The 16,951-nt window shown below is 40.4% G+C and overlaps 1 protein-coding gene across 1 annotated transcript in view; it reads right to left on the bottom strand.

Annotated features, from left to right (window-relative positions):
• The window catches only part of LOC148156122 (NLR family CARD domain-containing protein 3-like), a 185,855-nt gene that overhangs the window by 167,300 nt on the left and 1,604 nt on the right, over window positions 1-16,951 (bottom strand). The gene's annotated exons all lie outside the window — the stretch shown is intronic.

Raw genomic sequence — 16,951 nt, 5'->3', positions numbered from 1 at the left:
GTGGAAAAACCTCTCAGGGTTGTTGTGACTTTAAAACACTGATTGTTTAGCACTTCTTGGACTGTTTTTGAGAGATGGTAGCTCGTTGTATTGACTTTGCACTGCCACTGTGAACGTGGTTAGAATATTTTTAAAATAATGGTCTAATTTCTATGGAGGACTGAAGCTGACCAATAAATAAATACACTTAAAATGCACCAATTAAATAAAAGAACTTCACCTCGTGTTTTATAATTTACCTTCATATTTTTCTAGCTTAGTTCCTACAAACTATATTTTTTTAGCACATTATTTAATATATATGTGTGTTTGTCCTTTACTTGTAGATGCATTTATGTCTAATATGTGTGTCCCTTTCCCCCCAAATCTTTTTAATTTCATGTTATTTTTACATATCTGTCTTGTGTTATGCCTCATTTTGCAAATAAGGTGTGCTATCTTTCTTGGGTCAGCTCCTCCACTTTTGGTCAACAGACAGGAAGGAGCAGAATCCATGTGCAGATCTGTTGACCAATAGTTGAACTTAGAGACACGTCACCTCTCTGATGGAGAAGGAACCGGACAGCCCCCCCTTAGGAAAAATTAGAAAAATGTCACTGCCCACCTTATTTGCATAATAAAGCAGAAATGCATAAGGTAAAGTAAAAACATAAGACATGTAAAAGCAACACCTGGAAAAGTTTTTGAGGAAAAAAATGATAAAAAAATAAACATTTCAGAGTCATAAATTAATCTACAAGTAAAGGGGGGAAACAACATTTTTAAAACTAAATTGTGCTAAAATCTATAATTTGTTGGAACTAAGGTGGAAAAATGAATATGGATATTATAGATGGTCAATTAAATTGATATAACATTAGGTAAAGTTATTAATTGCCTTTTAAGTGCATTTATTTATTGAGATGTATATAAAAAATTGTTTCTGTTATTTGTCAAAAAAGAGAAGAGAAGACGTGGGTCCCCCTTCCAATGCACTCACCACCTGTAGGAGGGACCAAAGGGGTCGGGTGCAGTGTGTAACGGGCGGCAGCCGAAGGAGGAGACTCTGGCGGTCTGATCCTCGGCTGCAGAAGCTGGTTCTTGGGACGTGGAACGTCACCTCTCTGATGGAGAAGGAACCGGAGCTAGTGTGCGAGGCTGAGAGATTCCGGCTAGAAATAGTGGGCCTCACCTCGACACATGGCTCTGGTTCTGGAACCAGTCTCCTTGAGAGACTGGCAGAACTTCGAACATGTTCCGGAGGAGGTAGGGGAAATTGATTCTGAATGGACCATGTTCCGTGCCTCAATTGCCAAGGCGGCTTATCGGCGCTGCGGCCGCAAGGTTGTTGGTGCCTGTCGTGGCAGCAATCCTCGAACCCGTTGGTGGACACCCTCGGTGAGGGGTGCTGTCAAGCTGAAGAAGGAGTCCTTTGGGCCTTTTTGGCCTGTGGGACTCCAGACACAGCTGATGGGTACCAGCAGGCAAAGCGGCATGCGGCTCGGGTGGTCGCTGAGGCAAAAACCCAGACGTCGGAGGAGTTTGGAGAGTCCATGGAGAAAGACTTCCGCAGGGCTTCGAGGCGATTCTGATCCACCATCCGGCGTCTCAGGAGTCGGAAGCAGTGCAGCACCAACACCGTTTATAATGGGGAAGGTGTGCTGCTGACCTCAACTTGGGACGTTGTGGGCCGGTGGGCGGAATACTTCAAAGACCTCCTCAATCCCACCAACATGCCTTCTGTTGAGGAAGCTGAGCCTGTGGACTCTGGGTTGGGCTCTTCAATCTCTGGGGACGAGGTCACTGAGGTGGTCCAAAACCACCTCGGTGGCAGGGCCCCGGGGTTTGATGAGATCCACCCAGAGTTCCTTAAGGCTCTGGATGTTGTAAGGTTGTGTTTGCTCACACGACTCTGCAATATCGTATGGACATCGGGGGCAGTTCCCCTGGATTGGCAGACTGGGGTGGTGGTCCCCCTATTTAAAAGGGGGGACCGGAGGGTGTGCTCCAATTACAGGGGGGTCACACTCTTAGGCCTCCCTGGTAAGGTCTATTTAGGGGTCCTGGAGATGAGGGTCCGTCGGATAGTCGAACCTCGGATTCAGGAAGAGCAGTGTGGTTTTCATCCTGGTCGTGGAACACTGGACCAGCTCTACATCCTCAGCAGGGTCCTGGAGGGTGCATGGGAGTTCGCGCAAAAAGTCTACATGTGTTTTGTGGACTTGGAGAAGGCGTTCGACCGTGTCCCCATGGGCGTAATGTGGGGGGTTCTCCGGGAGTATGGGGTACCGGGCCCTTTGATACGGACTGTCAGGTCCTTATACAACCGATGTCAGATTCTGGTCCGCATTGCCAGCAGTAAGTTTGGCTCGTTTCCGGTGAGAGTTGAACTCCACCAAGGCTGCCCTTTGTCACCGATTCTGTTACTTTCATGGACAGAATTTCTAGGCGCAGCTGAGGTGTTGAGGGGATCCATTTGGTGGCCTTAGGATCGCATCTCTGCTTTTTGCGGATGATGTGGTCCTGTTGGCTTCATGGAAACGTGATCTGCAGCTCTCAATGGAGCGGTTCGCGGCCGAATGTGAAGCGCCCAGGATGAGTCTCAGTGCCTCCAAATCCGAGGCCATGGTCTTGAGCTGGAAAAGGGTAGAGTGCCTTCTCCGGGTCAGGGGGGTCGTCCTGCCTCAAGTGGAGGAGTTGAAGTATCTGGGGATCTTGTTCACGAATGAGGGAAGAAGGGAGCGGGAGATTGACGGGCAGATTAGCGCAGCGTCTTCCGTGAAGCGGGCGCTGTACCGGTCCATCATGGTGAAGAGAGAGCTGAGTCAAAAAGCGAAGCTCTCGATTTACCAGTCAATCTACGTTCCCACCCTCATTTCGTCATGACCGAAAGAACGAGGTCCTAGATACAAGCAGCCGAAATGGATTTCCTCCGCAGGGTGGCTGGACTCTCCCTGAAAGATGGGGTGAGAAGCTCGGCCATCTGGGAGGGACTCAGAGTAGAGCCACTGCTCCTCCACATGGAGAGGAGCCAGTTGAGGCTCGGGCGTCTGGTCTGGATGCCTCCTGGACGCCTCCCTGGTGATGTGTTCCGGGCACATCCCACCGGGAGGAGGCCCCGAGGAAGACCCTGGACACGCTGGAGGAACTATGTCTCTCAGCTGGTCTGGGAACGCCTTGGGATTCCCCCGGAGGAGCTGGAAGAAGTGGCTGGGAAAAGGGAAGTCTGGGCCTCCCTTCTGAAGCTGCTGCCCCCGCGACCTGACTCCGGATGAAACGGAAGAAAATGGATGGATGGATAGCTGTAAAGCGCTACACCAACATGGTATTTAGCATTAGCTAAAGCTACAGCACAATACCAACATAGTACTTAATATATTTAGCAGAAACAAATGCTAACATGCTGCACAAACATGGTATTTAGCAGTAGCTAACACTAAAACGCTACACTAAGGCATTTATCTTAAACTAATGCTAAAGCACTACAATAACATAGTACTTAACAGGAGCTAATTCTAACACGCTACACCAACCTGGTGTATTTCTTCAAACCTCAATAGCAGCTCATGGAGGAGTTTGATCTGTTCACATTTCATCTGTCTGATGCCATACAGTCATGACAGGTAACATTTTTCACAAATATGTAAAAAACACATTTTTAATGAAAGTTACACACTACAGCTATAAATGCCTGAATTTGTTCAGTCAAACTACTAATTCTGCACTGAGAGTCCAGAGTTTATTCAGAGGGAATAGACAAAGTGTCATCTTTTAATTTTACAATGTTTCTTATGATTGGAAGTGATGTTAGTGAATCTGATGGATTCAGCTAAAGATGAGGCTGACCTCAGATTTGAAGCTCATCGTTAAAGATTCAAAATATCAACAACATGCAAAAAGCTGGACAGCTACTATAAGGAGGTTTTGACGGCTTTAAATGATTCTCTGTAAAACACTCCAGTGTCTTCCATATTTCAGGAACAGTTGGGATTTTTTTTATTTCTTTTTTGTTTAAATTCATCTAAAACTTGATAAATTATTGAATTTTGACTCTAACCTCAGGACTTTATCAGCCTCTCATCAGATTGTACTGAATTTTAATCGTGCATCTTTTCTGTTTTCCTCAGACGTTTCACCAACATCTTTAACCACAATATTGTGAAACTTTGAGCCAAAACACAAAAACTGAAGGCAAGAAAATTGTCACTTGTTCTTGTGTTTAAAAACAAACAGCATATCCCATTATCATCAGACCCTTTCCTAACAGATTTTACTTAAATATTTTGAAGATAATGGGCGACATGTTTGGATTAGCAAGGGAAGTTCAGATCCAATAAGACATTCACATAAAAACCATTCAAAGATTTTAGTAAAGAAATGAACCTGAATTTAATTGGTTCTCCAGAGCGGTAAGGCTGGCGAACCCCCTGGCCTGGTTATCAATAAGAATCTAAAACAAAACAATAACTGTCATGTAAATGAAGGTTTTTATTCTTTATTTTAGTTTTCCTGTCACTAAACATCTCACACATAATTTAGAGGTGATCTATCATGATTCCTTGAACAAGTTAGGATATTTTTTGCACAGTCATTCACAAATAATGACAATTTAGCTGTTTTATGGTGTCCTGTCTCTTTAAATCTAAAACAGCAGCTGCTGGCCTCCCCAACTCAGCTTTTACACTCACATGTGAAAATAGCTGCAAACAGATCTGCACACCATGAAAATTAGAAGTGGAGCCTCCTGCACAACCAACACAAATACTTCACATAAAAATTAATGCAGTGTTAAGGAAGAATGATTTGTGTGGTTAAATTTAAAAAAAAAATCTGGCTCTGTTCCTGTTAGATTCTCTCGACGGTGGCGTATGGGAACAAAAACGCAACAATGCGTGATTACGTCACAGAATTGCAGAATTTAATCGAATCGGAACAAAGTATGAAGATACAACAGAAAACTGGAGAAAAACTGAGACATACATTGATTACCTGAGACAAAGAAGACAGAAAGCAGAGACATGTCTTTGGAGAAAAAGCTGGTCCAAAAGCAAACTAAATCCAGGGTTTCCCCCAGAAAACTTGCTAAGCCCGGTGGCCGGGGCGTTGAGGCGGTCCACTGGCAGTCCACCGGCAGTTCATGTTTTTGTATTAAAAGATTCTAAGTTGACAGGAAATGTAAAAGTATTACTGTGTAATTATATATTACGAGAAAATATCTCCAGTGAAATGCTATTTAAACCCACAACTAATATTAAAACAACAAATTTGCACTTCTGTTTAATCCAAATTAAGTCAGCAGCTCCATCAGGCCCCAAAGGGCTTCAGAGGCCCCATAAACACTAATAATTTAAAACAGACCACAGATACATAAATGTAACGTTTGTTTATTAATCCTGTTAAACTTGATTCAATTGTGTAGGCATACATAAATTAAATAATTTTAAATTGTTAAACATTTAAATACAAGATTTTAAGGAGCTGGGAAGTTTAATTTGTAAAACTTCAAAGAACAATGTTCATAGTTAGATTGTTTTGTTATCATAGCAACAATCTGATGCTGTGAGTTTAATCTTTGAATTTACAAATCCAATTTAGTAAACTGTGAATTATAACTTACTGCTTTTTAGGCTGGCCAATTAAACTACTCCCTTCTGCCATATTTCATTAAATCTAACACATAAGCTGTTAGAGGTGCTGATGTTTTTAGCAACAAAAGGGGCTCCTAAGTCAAAGTCTGCTCCAGACCTCATGCAGCCTTGGAATCTGCTGCACTGTGCAGAGATGCGCAACAAACAGGAGATTTAATTCAATGCTGCTGATGTGGCTTTAGTAGTAGTTCCATTTTGTCTGTTGAGTTTTTAATCATCACAGAAACTGCTTTGGTTTGTTGAGTTTATGGGACGAGTTTCTCAGATTTCCATGCGGCCCCGCGCATTAACTCTAAGTAGACAACACATTTGATATGGTTTGATGCATCGTGTAACCAAAAAAATAATAATAAAAATATTAATATACTATAAAATTAGCATGATGTGTGACTCCGAGGAGAGTGTTAAAGCTCCTCACCAGGCTGAACCTGCATGATCAGGTTAGCGCTGCTAGTTATCCACAAATGCTCTGGCCAACCGGGACCACAGACATAAACTTTACAGGGAAGACGGGAGATGTAAACACCGCATATAATTGTTCGTTCACAAAGATAGATCATTCTCACCGCACCACAACGCGCCTCTGAATTCACTACAAGTTATTCCTGTGGTTTACATAGACCAGAGCTAATGCGGCAGGTTTTAAACTCTTACCTAGAGTTCTCCAAAGGATCATAATTCCTCACTAAGTTGATGTAAATATCCATACAGGTCAGCCTGAGTCCAGTTTGAGTGAAAGGAGCCGGCAGCGCGCGAGGCAAAGCGCAGAGGCAAAGCGCAGAGGCGCCAGCTGTGATTAGTCCGTGTGCTGTCGGGTTTAAATGCATAAACTATAAACCTATCTATTATAAACCTATCCTTTAGGAATGAATCTGCTCTGCTAGTGAAATGCTAAGAGCAACAGAGACACTTGGAGCCCAGCTTTAAAAAAAAAAAGATTATTTTTTTTCCTAGAAATGTAAACAAGCAACGCTTAACCTGGCGGCGGGGCTAGTAAAGCGGTAGGAACTTCAGGAACTGGTTCAAACCGAACTGAACAGGATTAAGAACTGATTTAAGAACTGGTGAAATTATTATTTTTCTGGACTGAATCAAAACTGAAGCTTTTCATTGAACTGAGAAGTTGAACTCACATTTGGACTTGAACTTGAGTTTAAAGTGTCATACTTAAATTTTCATGTGTTATGTCTCTGAATGTGAATTGAATAATTGTGGTCCACTTTGATTTGTTTGAGGGTATTTCCTTACCTGTGAAAGAAAAAAAAAACGAGTTAACTCAGAGAAAAAATAGGAATCCTAAAATAGGTGCAACCTAAGAAAAGGAGACTGGTCTAACTAACTTAAATTAGTTTGACTAAAATAACCTAGGAAAAAGAGACTGGTCTAACTAAATTAGATTAGTTTTACTGAAATAAGCTAGGTGAACTGATGAGTAAAAAGAAGTGATACACTTTTCTTTTTCTTCTTTTTTTTGGGGGGGGTTTTGTGTATTGTGTTTCATGTGTGTTTTGCATTCAGTAAATTGCCGGCTTTTTGCATTTAAAGCAGCGGTCTCTGGTGTTGTTATTCTTGCTTCCCCACTCCTTAGAGCCTAGAACTGGTCCAGTAGCGCAGTTAGCCGTGTGATACCGGTGCTACACAATCATTTCCATAACCCTGGGCAATTTTCTAATACTAAAAACATTTTCATATCACACAATTTCCATTTCATTCTGATGTAATCACAGATGATACATTCATCATTAACTAAATTAATTATAAAATTAGATAATACAATTTTCAGTGAGAGCATGCTATTAATAACAAAGAAAAATGTCTTACAAATTAAATGTTAGTGGTTTGAAACATTTTACACCACCCCAAATGTTCACGGAAGAGTTCTGATCTCCTGTGAACTGGGTAAGTTTCTGTTTCCAAGGGGGATTCAAATGATACATTCTTCCGCCTTCCTGCATGTGCTAATTTTATGACATACAGTCCTCTCTGCTAACTCCCCAGGGTTTCAAGCAGTAGATCTCCTGCAAATCTCTTTTACTTTTCCATTATTTCAATACTTACCCAGCAATAGTTTTCAGGTTTAAATCACCAACAAAAACCTGTTCAAAATTAAGAAATTTGTTCAAAAAAGATTAAACCGTATTAAAGACTAAAAATAATAATTTTTCCAACAGTAGTAATCAACTTTGTAACAAACATTTCCCTCAAAATCAGAATGTTCAGTAGATTGCTTTTATTTTCTGAACTTTTAAACATTTTATTTTAAAGACTTGATAAAACTGAAATTTTCAAACTCCCAAATGAAAGTACAATAAAAACAAGATAATTCAGAGCCAAATATGATAATGTAATCATTCACAAGTTCGACAAACGTTGCTTCTTTCAAAACAGAAAAGATTTCAATGAACTTCTAAACCATCATGTTCCTCCTGCACTGTAAAAAGAAATGAGTTGAACCAACTTAATTGAATTGCTTCGACTGGTAAGTAATTCAATTATGTTTATCCAGCCTCATTTATTAAGTTTATTCAACTCTGTATATTGTGATCATCTAACATAATTTTATTTTTAAAAATCTGAATTCATTAAGTTGGTTTAACTACAAAATGTTTATATTTATTAAACTTTCTAACTTGTTTAATGCAGCTCCAGGGTGAGTCATATTTACATTTTAATGCAAATATTTAAATTTGAACAGGAAAAGAACAGAATGAGCAGCAAATGAACCAAATGCAGAAGAAGAAAAATGTTTTTATTTCTCTAAAACACATGAAGAAAAACTGCAGCAAATAAACAAAAGGAAGATTTAATATTCAAATCTAACGAGTTTAGAAAAATAGGAGCCGACAGAAACAGAAAATGTTCAGAGAGAAAAACTGATGAACATTTCAATGAAATCTGATGAATGAGACGATAAAATAAGAGAAACAACATCTTGATATTCAGTGTGAAACTTTGACTGGAAACAAACAGGAAAACATGAGGATCCTGGAATAATCCTGGAATAATCCCAGCTTCCATCTTTAAAGGACTGGAAGAAAAAAAAGTTTCCAAGGACTCAATCAGAAAAGTTTCACCAAGAAATGGATTGTAGAGATCAGGGTTCCCCCAGAAAACTTGCTAAGCCTGGTGGTTGGGATGCCGGGGCGGTCCACCGTGCTTTTCTTTTAAAAGATGTTAAGTAGACAGAAAAAGTAAAAATATCACTGGGTAATTATATGCTATGGGAAAACATAGCCAGTGAACTGCTATATAAACCCACAACAAGTCTTAAAAACAACTAATCAAAAAATACAATTAAAATAAATATCAATTATTTCCACTTTTGTTTAATCCAAATTAAGTCAGCAGCTCCATCAGGCCCCCCAGGGCTTCAGGGGCCCCATAAATGCTAATATTTTAACACAGATCACAGATGTATAAATGTAGCATTTGTTTATTGAGATTAGCAATGCTGCTAAATTTGACATAATGGTTTCAGCATACATAAATTAAGATTTTAAATTATTTAATATTAAATTATTTATGTAAGGTTTTAAGGAGCTGGCAAGTTTACTTTGTAAAAGCTCAAAGAACAATATTCATAGTTAGATTGGTTTAATACCATAACAACCATCTATTGCTGTGAGTTTAATCTTTGAGTTTCAGCTCTGTTTGTTCACAAATACAAATTAGTAAACAGCAATTATAATTTAGTGCTTTTCAGGTTTGCCAATTAAACTAGTCCCCCTGTCCTAGATTTCACCAAGTCTAACAGAAGCTGTTAGAGGTGCTGATGATTTTAGCAACAAAAGGGGCCCTTAAGTCAGGTTCTGCTCCAGGCCGCATACACCCTTTGCCCGGCCCTGCATGATGAGTTAAACCTGCGGCACTACGCAGAGTTTTCAACAAATGGGAGATTTAATTTAATGCTGCTAATGTGGCTTTAGTAGCTCTTTCATTTCGTATCTGTTGAGTTTTTAACAAGGACACACAGAAACTATTGTGGTTGGTCGAGTTTATGGACGAGTTTTTCAGATGTCCGGTGGCCGCGCACATTCACTCTAAGTGGACAAAGCATTTGATACGGTTTGGTGCTTAGTGTAACCGGAAAAATAATACTGGTAATAATGAAATAATATAAAATCAGCGTGATGCGTAACTCCGAGGAGAGCGTTAAAGCTCCTCACCGGGTTAAACCTGCGCGATTAGTGATTAGCTCTGGGTCTTTAACCGCTAATGCACCGCCCAACCGGGAACACAGACCTAAACTTTACAGGGAAGACGGGGCCAAACGTTGAGCAGCGTGTTGAGATGTAAACGCCGCATAATGTTTTGTTCACAAATATACATCATTCTCACCGCTGCTCAAAGCATCACTGAAAGCCCGACTACAAGTTATTCCTGCGGTTCACGTAGAGCTGCGCAACCAGAGCTAACGCGGTGGATTTAAACTCTTAACTTAATCAATAAGTCCTCATAACTGATCATAATTCTTCCCATGGGGTTGATGTAAATATCCATAGTGGTCAGCCTGTGTCCAGTTCGAGTGAAAGGAGGTGTGGGATCCACGCTGAGGTCAACTTTAGAGCTACTGCTGCAGAGAGCGAGGTGATTGGTCGGCACGCTGTCGGCTTTGAATCCATAAACTATAAACCTCTTTTGGCAATAAATCTGCTCTGATAGTGAAAAGCTCAGAGCAACAGAGGCGCTCGCAATCCGGCTTAAAAAAAGGCGATTTTTAAAAAATTATCATTTTATTGTCCTAAAAAAAAGGCTTAGCCTGGCGGTGGCGCTAGTAAAGCATGGCGGGCCGCGATGCCTGCAATACACCGGGGGAAACCCTTAGAGATGAACTATCTGTTCAACAGCGAGAGAGTTTTTCTGACAGGAGGAAAATCTTTAGACTCAAATCAGCAAAGAAACACTGAAGAACCAGACCTGGACCAACAGACTGTAAATCCAGGAATCAGAGGTTCAGTGAATGTGGTGTTGAAGGTGTAGAGGAGGATCAGTGAGTCAGAGGAGACTCTGTAGAAGGACAGAATGCCAGCAGGACAGTCCACATACACTGATACTCTGTGAGAGACGGAGGAGGAGGAGAGACGAGTTTCTCTGTTATTGTGATAGACAGAGTAACCATAAATATCAGAGCAGATCAGACTCCAGGAATGTTCATTCCCTCCAAACAAACAGTCTCCACTGTTTCCTTTCCTCCTGATTCTTCTGTAACTCACTGATATATAAACCCATCCTCTCCACTCGACCTCCCAGTAACAGCGACCAGTCAGACCAGTTCTACACAGCAGCTGATCCCAGTAATCAAATCTTTCTGAATGATCAGGATATGACTGAAGCTTCTTCACTAATGTCACCTTCCTGTTGTCTTCAGACAGTTTGAGTTTTCTGTTCACTGTGTTTGTGTCGATGGTGAGTTGACAGGAATCTGATGGAGAGAACAAACACAATCCAGCTGCAGTTATTGATCATTTATTGATCTTTGATGATGATCCTGAATGAGTGATGTGACAGTTTGAAGATGGTTGAATGTGAGCTGCTTTGTTGTCATGAATCAGATGAAAAACACACTTACACTTCCTCAGACCTGGTGTCAAGAATGGGCCTCCAGCAGGCTCCACCCTGAAAGGAGGAGGGGGGTCAGACCATCAGTCTCTTTCAGCAGCAAACATGGACATTACATGTCTCTCAGACACACATTGTCCTCCACTGAGACAGGAACAGTCCAACTTAGATTACTGCTTACTTGATTTGGAAAGTCACTAAGTTACATTACAAGTAACTTTTAGTTACTTTCAGCAGCTGCTAACAACAACGCTCCACCACCTGAGAAAATTACATTGATCTTTGTCAAAACTTAATTTAAGTTATTTTATAATGGTAACATCAACAATGTGTCTCCACTTATAAGGTTTAACTGAAGGGGAGATTGTTTGATGGTTGCAACACCACAAAAAAAAACTTTAGTAATTTGTGTTTTTGTATTGTCTGGAAAAATATAAATGAACTGTAGAGCAGTGTTGTGGTCAAGACCACCTAACCCAAGACCAAAGTGTATCGAGACCGAGTCAAGACCAAGACCAGCAGCCCGTGCTACATGACACAATAAAATGTAAACTATAATCAAAATTGCTTCTCAAAATAATCTGAAAGATCCATATTCCCATAAAAACACCTAGATATTAAATACTAAATACATTTTACCAATATTAAATATTCCATCTCTGTGCTACAATCCGTGGTGGTCTTGTGCCAACCCTGAAAAGATATCGGCCTGGGCATTTGCCCATATTGCTCATGTCAGAAACCACCACTGTCTGCACCATTAAATTGAGGCAATGCCCTGATGGTAAACAACGCTCAACTATGAACACTGACCAACGAGCAAGAAATAACCAAACACAAGGCACTCATCACGACTGTTCTCATGCTCTCTCCAGCTACATGAAACCAGGCAGTCTGACACCATGGCACATATTACAGCTGCCACTTTGAGTGAAAACAATCATAAAGCAATATGCATGCTCTGCATGCTCTTTCGTTCTTGTGTTTTAGTTATTTAATTTAAAAAATATCAACATACATAAATAAAATAATATTGACTGCAGTGTATGCAGAGCATTACAAGAACAAAGAACGGGTGTTCTGTCAGGTCAGATCGTCATACGCTTAGCACAAACTCACGGCTATATCTGTCAGACACGTCATTACCATAAGATTTAATTTGATCAGCAACATAGAATCATGACGTAGATCATCATACACTTTATTAACAGTTGCATGGCATCCTGACTTAGTGGTTAAGTAGGTTAATGAGTTTTACATGGGCGTATTTTGTAGTTGACTGGAGCTGCAGACAGACCCTGCTTTAAATACACTTTGAAACCTCGACAATGCATGTATATCTATATAGTTACTGAAAAACATTTAGTGACTTATTTTCATCATAACTTGTTGCGTATGTTGAACTGACATCTCCTCTGACAGACTTCTTAATCCGCATGCAGGCATGGTACTCACTGCATGTATGCTATTCTGACAGCGTATGATAATCTGATAGAACAATGGTTCCCCAGTGACACTCCAATTCTATCTAATAAGTAAAGAGCCCTGCAGAAGAATCAGACTGTTTCTGAATGTCACATCACTATATTGCAGACTTTTGGACACAGCGTTGTCCCATATATGCAACAAGTCAACACCTCCGCACAATAATTCAGGCAGTGAGTGACAAGATTTTTTCATCGCAAATGCTTATGTGTCTCTATACACCTAGCTTTGCTAGCATCATGTCAACGGAGCTTACCTTTCTTTGAACTACTTTTCTAAGTGACGAAAAAAGTTGGACGTTGTCCCCACCGTCTGTGAAAGCGAAGCGCTGGTGAGTTAGATGTGGCCATTGGATTTTTTATGATTTATGCAGTGCTATTCTATTATTGACGATTAGACAGACATCTTCTGCCGCTCAGAGAAAACCACTGCGCATGACTTGGAGCACCGCATGCGAGTGAAAGGTGGAAAGGGGAGGGGGAGTAACAGAAACACGTAGTTGCTTGTTAGTTGCTTGGATTTTAATCGGTGCGTTTTGCATCCATTGAAAACAAAGATGTTAACAAATTGGACAGTATGGTGTACATTTAGTGATATTTTCACAGTTGCGGTCTCGACTGGTCTTGAAATAAAATGCTGATTCCTCAGCGCCCGAAACCGACACAAGACCGAGACTAAATGCGGTCGAGTCCGAGACGAGACCGAGACAATCAAAAAATGGTCTCGAGACCAAGATCAGTCTCAAGTACTACAACACTGCTGTCGAGCCCCGTCCCCCGAGTGTCCAGGTTCTGTGTTACGGCCCTGTGTTTGCTGTCAGAGTAACAGAGTGTCGCAGCTCATCCTAAGGCTCCACAACTCGGATGGCTGCACAGATTTGTGACATTTATCTTAATAATTATAATGGCATTTAGTTGCACTGCCTTACATACTCATTCATTTGTGACTGTTTTCACGTTTTTTGCTCTGTACTTATTAGTTTCCATGTTTGGAGTTTTGTGGAGCTCAACGCAAAGCTCGACGTTGTTCACAGGTAATATATTAACTTGACATTAACAAAGACTCAGCGGGATGGATCATCCAGGAAATGATGGACAGGGAGAGAAACTGAAACTAACTGGATGTCAGACACATTCTGGGGTTTCTGATTATTTCCGAGCCCAAAAACCACAACTCAATAAATTAGCAAGTAGCTTTAGAAAAAAATAGCCCAAAGTCGCTTATAACAATTGGACTTGGTTAGTGAAATTCAAAATACTTCCTGATTTTCCAGCAACAAAATGTGAATGTTCCTCCTCCCTCCATTGTTTGTTTCTGTCGCTGCTGATTCTGTCAAATGCAAACGGTGGTTCTCCCCAAGATACATAGAGGAAATAAATTTAATTAAAAAGAAAATAGTAACGCAAAGTGGTTTTGATAAGTAACTGTAGTCTGACTGCTGGATTTGAAATAGCAACGTGTTAGATTACTGGTTACTGAGAGAAGTAACATGTTACTGACGGATGAAAAATCGATAAATTTCGTGGAATTGATATAATTATACACCCCTAAGTACAAATAAAGAGACAAAATGTACTTTGGTAAAAGAACATTTACATTTTTACTTGAGTAAAAGTAAGAAAGTACTGGCTCTAAAAATACTTATTAAAAGTAAAAGTGCTTGCTGAATACATTACTTAATGGCTAATACAATATCATTAAGTGTTTCTATTATATTTAATTTTAATACATCATTAATGAGCCATTTAATGAACAATGCTGCAGATAATTCATGTTTTTATTGTTTTTTCTCTGTGACAGTTTAGATCTAGATTTGTGATTCTATGCATCAGAATCTCAGGATGACCTGCGTCACTAGCAGTCCTTAACTACAGTCATTTTCAATAAATTATATTTATGAAAAGTATTTCAGTAACTCATCTCACAAATTAAACACATCATGCAAATTAATTCCCCAAAAACTGTTTTAAAGCTTTGATTTGTTGATGATTGTAAAGTAACTGGATGTCCACTCATGTGTTTAAGTCCAGAACTCTTAGTTTTTTAATGCTAGCCCAGAACCAACACAACATCACATGAGGAGCAGGACCTGACAACATAGATCACTCCGCTGGCATTACCATGACAACCAATAACAGACCAATAACAAACCTCAATGCAGAAATGAGGGTCTGATGAAAAGTATGCTTAATATCTGCTGAAGTTGTTTTAAATCTGACAAACGAGCCTCATGGGTACCATATTCTAATTTATTGAATGTTAATATGAGATGGAGATTATTGGCATCAATTCAGTAACCCGGATGTGGAGGAGTTTAACATTACTGGGACATTCATGGCAGGAGACGCTGCGCTCCACGCGCCCCGACCGCAGTAACCAGTGCTACTGCCAGTTCATGCTAGCTTACAGCTATTTAATGTGTTTATTTATTACAGTCGGGCTGCACAGTGGCGCAGTTGGTAGAGCTGTTGTCTTGCAGCAAGAAGGTTCTGGGTTCGATTCCCGGCCCCGGTCTTTCTGCATGGAGTTTGCATGTTCTCCCTATGCATGCGTGGGTTTTCTCCGGGTTCTTCAGTTTCCTCCCACAGTCCAAAAACATGCCAGGTTGATTGGCCTCTCCAAATTGCCCCTAGGTCCGTGTGTGTGCATGGTTGTTTGTCTCTGTTGCCCTGCGACAGACTGGCGACCTGTCCACAGTGTACCCCGCCTCCTGCCCAGAACATTAGCTGGAGATAGCACCCCTCCCGACCCCACTAAGGGACAAGGGTGAAATAAAATGGATGGATGGATTTATTACAGTCAATATAAACTAGAAGCTGGTGAGATTACATAAAACTTCTCTAACCTGAATCAGTTTCACACCCAAAAACTCAGACACGTTTAGCAGCTTAACTTACCTCAATATGGTTTTACAGACAGTGAATTTTTAAAGCTAGCAGTTCATGCTAACAAGGAGGCAAAGGCAGCACTAGAATCACTGATTACTTTCAAACTAACCAACAAATCAAAAAAGCTCAATGCGACTTGGATGTACAAAATGTTACATTTTGTTGCATCGTACAAAACGTTACAATCGTTACAAAATGTAGTGGAGTAAAAGTAGCCAGGATTAAATCTACTTACAGATCCATGAAAAATGTCCTTAAGTTGAGTAACGAAGTTCTTGTCCCAACAACCAGGATCAGGTGAAGGACCGATGCAGTCCATGATGCTTCCTCTCCCTCCTCTAGCCCATCTGATGGGCTGATATCATCCCTCTGCTTTACAAATAAGATGTTTTTCTTTCTCTTATTACGATTCCATTATTTTTCCTGAATGCGACGTCAGAGCTGTGGATCTGGAATCTGATTGGTTGGATGGATATTACCCTGGTTTTCCAACATGAAGTGTCTCTGCCTTTTTCCAAGACGTTGGAAATTTTTCCCAAACTTTATTGAACAATCTCAAAAGCTTTCCCAACTACTGAAAACCTAAACACATTAGTCTTTTCTTGGAGCTGAACTCTAAAAGGTCTTATTATTGTTTTTAATTTCTACCACGGTCAACAGAGCACAATTCTACGTTTCCTCATCATTCACTGCAATTCTCCATTTCCTCTGGAAAACAAGGAATTTCAATTCTCTCCTGATTCCTCTCATTCATTTTATTATTTTCCAGATGTTGCCCCCTGGTGGAGAACAAACTACTACATTTATTTCATATTTTTATTAAATTCTGAAAGTTGTGAGTTTAGTTCAAAATCTTTATTTCTCTCTCTGAACTTTTAAACATCCATCTGACCATCATGGAGTTACTTTTCTTCTCATCTTTGCTCCTTGGGGCTGATTGGTCTGGAGCTCCATCAAATATTGTTTTAAAGTCCTTTCTGTCATCAGTAGATCATCATGGAAATCTAACTGAACTTCACTTTTATTCATTTAGTCAGAGTCCCTATTAAACTCTATTAAATCCATCCCACTCTTTCATTTTCCTTGTGAGCCGTTCTTAGTCAGGAGAATATTCCAGAAAACTGGGTAATGATCTCTGCCTCCAGATGAGGCATCTAAATATTTAATGATCAAACTAAATATTTCTCTTCAAACTAAATGTTTCCCATCAGACTAAAGACATTTCTCCTCTTCCTCCTCTATCAGACCTTCTCTGCTCCTGCAGCAGATTCCTCCATACCTGAGAGCTTCCAGTCTCCAGTCTGGATCCTTCAGTCCAGCCGACAGCAGCTTCACTCCTGAGTCTCCTGGATGATTGTAGCTCAGGTCCAACTCTTTCAGATGGGAGGGGTT

The sequence above is a fragment of the Poecilia mexicana genome, unplaced genomic scaffold, assembly GCF_051168715.1.
Source record: "Poecilia mexicana isolate PSO_F unplaced genomic scaffold, ASM5116871v1 scaffold_12, whole genome shotgun sequence".
Classification (NCBI taxonomy): Eukaryota; Metazoa; Chordata; class Actinopteri; order Cyprinodontiformes; family Poeciliidae; genus Poecilia; species Poecilia mexicana.
This window is presented reverse-complemented; position numbering and strand designations above follow the sequence as displayed.